The sequence below is a fragment of the Miscanthus floridulus genome, chromosome 2 (genome assembly GCF_019320115.1).
Source record: "Miscanthus floridulus cultivar M001 chromosome 2, ASM1932011v1, whole genome shotgun sequence".
Taxonomy (NCBI): domain Eukaryota; kingdom Viridiplantae; phylum Streptophyta; class Magnoliopsida; order Poales; family Poaceae; genus Miscanthus; species Miscanthus floridulus.
This window is the reverse complement of record NC_089581.1, coordinates 169,061,089-169,068,020: the sequence shown is the minus strand read 5'-3', so window position 1 is coordinate 169,068,020 and position 6,932 is coordinate 169,061,089.

Here is a 6,932-nt window from a genome sequence, read left to right as displayed (position 1 = left end):
GTGTGGCCGCCTTTAGATCACGACGTAGCTCAATCTCCTCTGGGGACAACAACCTAGACTCTTGTGCGACGTCTAGTTCGTAGATCACCACACGTGTAGGAGACCATTTGAAACGGACACTGCCAATGCACTGGGCACCCCAGCTTTGTAGTGCTTTGGCCATATTACAAAGCTTGTAGTCCAAGGTTCTACATGCGCTCACTTCCTAAAGAGGGTAGGTCCAAGCTGCCATGGCCACATCAAGGAACCCGTCGACTTTAGGCCAGAAGGACTCAAAGCGAAAACATGGCTATGCCCAAGGGTCCGTGCTAAGCACCAGCAGTAGAGGTATGTGGTCGAAGCAATTTGTAGAGCAATAATGCAAGTTGTGATAGGGATGGCCCTCCAACCACGGCACCGTGGTGAACACCCGATCGATACGTTTCCATTGTTGGGCTACTCCTCTTATTGCTCTAGGTATTTATACGACCGGTCAAGTGGAGCTTAGCTAGTTGCAGTGCATCAATAGTACAACGCAAGAGCTGCATGAGGCGATGATTGAGTCTATCATTATTCTTGTCTTGCGCCTGATAGATCAAGTTGAAGTCACCGCATATCAACCAAGCCCCTGGACATGAAGGGGCCAAGCTCTCAAGCTCCATTAGGAAGCCCTCCTTCAACGAGTGGTCAGTCGGACCATAGACCGAGGTAAGCCAGCACTACACAACATCGGCCCCATCGATCGGCGTTAGCAACATAGTGACAGAAAAAATAGCGATGACGGAGTTGGAGCCCCACCACAAATCCCTACACCGCCCTATGAGCACTCCCCTCGACACCCCATCAGAAGGTAGGAAGCAGTAGTCGAAATCTGGTCCCATTAGTTCATTGATCATGGATATAGAGAAATCAGTAACTTTGGTTTCCTGAAGGCAAACCATAGTGAAAGTGCATTTAGCCCTTTAGTGGATTTTGGATGATTAAATGACAACGTGATTAAAAGTCTAACCTGTTTGCTAAGTGTTAAATAGGAAATGGGTAATCTCATAGGTACTTGATGAAAGCCAAAATGATATGTTGTTGTACAAACAATCTAATTTAAACATAAGATAACAATGCAAATGTAATTTTTGCAAGGCTTATTTATTATGGGATTTCTATGATTTATCATAAAGCAAGCACGTTGAGAATTAATTAATGAGACATAAGGGATTGCATATGGAATGGTCTTATATTTGAAGTTTGCTATACAAATCAAAGGATGAATTATGATGTTAATGGATGATTCAACACAAAGGTGTGACTTGATGGCTTAAGATAGTGAAGATAGAAAGGAAAGGCTTTGAGGTACTAAGCAAGGGTGAAGGGCAAGCGACGGCTTAGCGACCGAAGAACCTAGCTAGGGTGAAGAAGAAAATACTTTCATTTAGTTGAGGTATCAATCAAGCTATGATGGTCACATTGAAGTGAGGAATCAAATATATTGGATATATTATTGAAAGTGACTTGATACATTTAAAGTTAACTCACATTTATTGAATGGAATCAAGTCACATGCTCAATATGGCTATGTTCAAGAAGAAAATCAAATTAACATGGTGACACCCTCATTTGATGAAGATTGAGAGCTATGGCATTTGGTTTGAAGAAAATCAACTCAAGAGGCTTAAGCTTCATTTTCATTTAATCTTGAGTAAATATGTATGTCGTACTATTAAGAGGGATGCATCATGTTGATAGATGATTATTCATAAGTGCTCAAGCCAACCTATGTGAGGTTTGAGTGAGAGAGATGCAAGAGCTAACTTACCTTGATGTGGCCATGCATACCGCCTACCGGACAAGTCTGGTAGGAGCATGGTCAGAGTGACTTCTTCTGTGTTCTCAAGTTTGGTTCGTCGGAAGTTCTGGCTCAGATCGGGAGTGCCAGGAGTCGGAAGTCCCAGGAATCATCGGGAGTTATGATGCTTTGCACGCCTTTAACCTTCTAACTTTGACGCGGTGCAAGTCATACTGGACATGTCCGGTATGCACGTCCTGGGCCCAACGACTAGATAACGGCTAGTTTTTCAAAGGGGCTATAAATACCCCCAAGCCTTCACGTTTGGATGCTACTGATTCTGCTGGTTCCCATACATGTTTTTGAGCCTTGAGAACACTCTCCAACCCTCTCTTAGTGAGTGTGTGATCCAATTTATAAAATCCAATTTGTGGGTTGAGTGAGATTTAAATTTGAGAGCAAGCCACCACTTGAGCACATGTGCATATTATCGATCTCGTGATTCGCATTTAGTACTCTTAGACTCTTCAGTCCTAGACGGCTAGGCGTCGCCGAAGAGCACCCGAGAGATTGTGGTGTGTCTCGGAAAGTTTGTAACGGTTCGATTCCATCGCCACAAGGGAAGGGATCAACTAGTGGAAGGAGAAAAAGGAGTTGGAAAAGACTTCGGCTAGAGTGACCTTCATGGTCCTCTAGAGCTGACCTTTGCTAGGTCGCTCGTAGCCCCCTCAACGGAGTCCGAACTTCGGTAAAACAAATATCGTGTCTCAATTCTCTCTCATTTGATATTTGTGATTCACTTGGTTTGTGCTAGCTCGTGTACAGGTGTATCTTGTGAAATACAACTCTTAGCAGGTCCTGCAACTTAGAGAAAAGATTGGAATCAAAGGCAACAAGTTTGGAGCTTGGTGTGCTGACCCCGTGCATCTCGGGCATGTCCGAGTGACCTACCAGACATGTCCGGTATTTATCACTCGTGCTGATTTGAGTTGTTCTCCGCTCTAATCTTTGTGTTGCAGGGTCGTGGCTCTTGTATTTGTTTAGTACTTGCTATATACTCTGTGTTTAGTTTGTGAGGGATTAGTTTACTCTATTTTAGAGCTTCCAAGCAATTGGAAGCTCTCACTCTAATCGTTTCCGTATTTTAAAGCGTTAATTTTCAGAAACGCCTATTCATCCTCTTTTAGGTGGCATCCTAGGTCCTTTCATACGGAAACACGTTCTTGGACAATGATGTCCCTAACAGCTATGCGACGCGCCCGGCTATTGAGCCCACGGGCGTTCTAGACTAAGAACTGGTTGTAATTCATGAGAACTAGTCGCGCGACGAGTGACGAGCATCCATTAGATGTCCAACGCCAGAGCAGCCACGCGCCGGCCTCCAACCGGGAACAGCTCGCGCATGGCCGCGCGCTTGGAGGAGAATAAGGGTTCCTTGAACGTAACATTACTCGCTGTGTGTCATCTTTATGTCATCCAGTATTACTAGTTGACCACTCGCGCATATATGCATGGAGACAGCTCAAATCGGTCGTACGTCATCGTTCGACCACTCGCGCATATATGCATGGAGAGCAGCTCAAATGGATCGATCGTACGTCGTCGTCCCCAAAATAGTCAGCGTGTACCGATCGATTACGTTGAGCAAGTCGTATTATTGTCGCAGCAACTGATGATCGATAGATAGCAATGGAGCCACACATGCATGTTCGTTTCCTCAAAGCTTGCTTGTACTATATATATGATTCGCAAAAAAAGTACTGTATACATGTATATACTCCCTGCATCCACTTTTAGTACGCCTTATAGGGTTTGAAAATGTCAAACAATATAAGTTTGTTCATTAATTAGTCAAATTACATACATGTTTGATGTATACAATTTGTATATATGAATAGATTCTTTCAAAAAAAAATCTTTCAAATGTTTGTAATTGTTTTCAAGCGCATTTTTTGGCAAAGCCCTCGTAGCATCTTCCAGGTTGAATATGTGAGGTAGTTTCTTTGAACTAAATTAAGAGTCTGAGAGCTAAAATAATCAGCTTATAGAACCGACTCCCTACACAGTTCATATTAAAGAATTGCTTCCCCACAGAGAATCAGAAGTGCGCTCTACCAAACTAAGTGATGCCATGTGTAATGGCCTATTTGTTTCTCTGGAATTGAATCTTATTTTAAGAATCAAGAATCACATTCCATTTTAGATCTTAATTGAGGTGTTAGTGCCGTTGAGAGTTTGATGGAAATGGTAAGAGTCCTTCACAGAGAGCTTTTTGTGTCCAAATTACTCGCAAGAGACGAGTGAAGGAGATCGGACAGTGGAGGTGGTGATGAATCTCACGTTCCATTTCTTACTATTTCCTTTCCATTTTGTACCTTTTGAATTTGACACAGGTCTACAATTAAGATTTCAAAAGTGCTGGAATATCAAATTCTAAGCCTAAGTAGCATAGCTCATGAAGTAGATTCCAATTCCAACGAAATGAAAAGATCCAAACGGGGCGTATACACGGTTTTACCGGCCAAACTATAGCTCGAAAGACCTTTTTCAAAATATAATACATACTATCTACTAGTAAAAACAAAAGGAGGTAGTACTATGACTGACTTATTACTGACTCGGGCCGGTGTAACATCAGTCGGCCCATGAAATGCTAGAGCTAGCTCGTTGGCAATTGACGATTGCTCTATCGCGTACGTGATCCCGAAAGGTCGCTCACCACACCATTCCATGAGAGAGCTCAGATTTAAGGGGATGCAAGAGCCGTCATCGGGCGTCGGTCGTCCCATTTTGACTTGGCGTCCGGCGTCAAGTCTCCAGGAATCCAGCTCTCCTTGTCTCTCACTCCACCACCACACACAAGCAAGAGTGGTTGTTACTATACTTATCAGTACTGCCATTTGATCACCTCTTAATATGGTGGCCTGGTAGAGATCTCGATTGCAAAGATGCAATTAAGGGTTCTGACGATGATGGATCGGAGTAGACAGAGAGTACTACTCGTATACGTGCTGATTATGCGTATGCATGACTGATACACTGGTACCCTAGGCACCCCCAGTGCATTGCTGCAACAGATGGAAGCAAGCAAAGCTACAAGCCTACACTACACTTGATGTTCACGCAACACGCTGCAGTAGAGTAGAGTAGAGTACATCCTAGGACCTAGGGAAGGAAAATGCCCTGTCATTCTACTTCTACCAACCATAAAACAGGAGGAGCATGCATGCATGGCCAGCTACAGGACAGGAGTACCCCCGTAAATGGCAGTGAGCAAAAGTCAACATGGTGTCCACGACGCAGCAGGAATGCAGGATCAACTTGTGCGTTGGGATTGGAATAGCCTGCGCTCATCAGAGAAACAATGCAGGACCGACTGCAAGATGAGACGATTGACCCATCTGGAGATACACTTTTTGCATGCATGGCTTTACTGCTACAGTTGCTCCTATAGTATAATCCCGAATCCATGGGTCAAACCCTGTAATAATCCTCCAAGGCAAAGAGAGAGAAGAAGAAGAAGAAGTGATGAACTTAAAGGCTCATATACTACCACCAACCAGCGCTGCAGATCGGAGAAGGCTGACCGGGTAAGCAGGCGACGGGTCCAGGCGACTGGTGGTGGTGAGGTGACCTACTAGCTAGCTCTCGCGATCGACGGAATTAATGCGGGTGCACCGGACCGGAGGATGGCATTGGCATGGCACGTCAACTTGGCCACCGACGCCGGCAGGGATGGCCGGATGGGCACGCACGCCGATCCCCACCGGACACCGGTGGGCGCGTGGCGTAGCAATTCACGGCGAAACTCTAGATCATACTAATGGTCAGGCCGCACGACCAAAATGATGAGCTGTAGTCCTTTTGTGCAAATCCGTTAGCTGTTACTACTATAAACTGCTATCACGTGCGGTTTCTTATAACTACTATAGGCAGCGAGCAAAAGAGGCACAGACCATGCATGTGCCAGCGGTGGCAACGAGAGGAAGGCAGAGAGTTGGTGCCAATCGTCGTCGCCTCAGGGCCTCAGGGAGTCGGGGATGAGATGACGAAGCAAAGCAAGTACGGTCACAGTTGCAAGCGGAGCACGGCACCGTGCAATCCGCACTGCGCTTGCTACGGTACGGATGGATTAAACAGTGCTAAGTAAGATGTCGCGTGCTTTGAAGGAAGAGGAACACAGGTAGGAAGAAACGGCACGCGAGAAGAGGGCTGGACCAGATGCCCACGCTCCTCCAGCTGCAACTCATCACGGCTAGGTCAGTGGGATACGAAAGGTCATCCGCATCACGGAATTCATCTAAGTCCTCTTGCGACTTAATGCAACAGCGACCCTCGCCATCAAAGCCGTCCTTCTGGTCAGCCTGGCACACGGGCAATGTGGCCTAATGAACATGGCCGACCCCTCAGGGCTAGCCCTTGTTTAGTTCGGCAGAATCGGCGACGGCAGGAATACTGAGTAGCGTTTTGTTTTTATTTGATAATAATTGTCCGATCGTTGATTAATTAGGCTCAAAACGTTCGTCTCGTAAAGTATAACCAAACTGTACAATTAGTTTTTGATTTCGTCAACATTTAGTACTCCATACATGTATCGCAAATTTGATGTGACAGGGAATCTTCTTTTTGCATAGTGTCAAAGTTGGGAATTTGGGAGGAACTAAACACACCCCTAATTTAAAAGCAAAAGGAGGCACACCCAGACATAGAAAACCCTCCGTGAAGAACTAAATGATTATTAAAATTATTTTCCTATGGATTTCCCACGGAAAAAAGTTAGGAATTCCAAAGAAATTTGAGTTTCCAAATTAGCCGTCAGAGTGGCATCCAATGCAATGCAATGCTCCCCTAATGTCTCAGCTAAACAGCCTTGCGACGTCCTGTAGATATACTCAAGCCACATTTTTTTCAAGCCAAAAGCTTTTGCAAAGACACCCCAATGGGTAAATTCAGAATTCCAGTTCTCACAGGAAAAGGGCAAAATATAGTTAGGATGCTGTCAGCATAGCTGAAATATTATGCCGTGCTTAGCAGGAATGCAGGGTTCAGATTTCAGAGGCACAAGTCATGAACTCATCAAATGAAGAAGAGCCACGGGGCTTCCATTCCATTACCAAAACCTCTCTACCAGCACCGGCACGCCACGGTTCTTAAGGTTCCATGGGAGGTAATA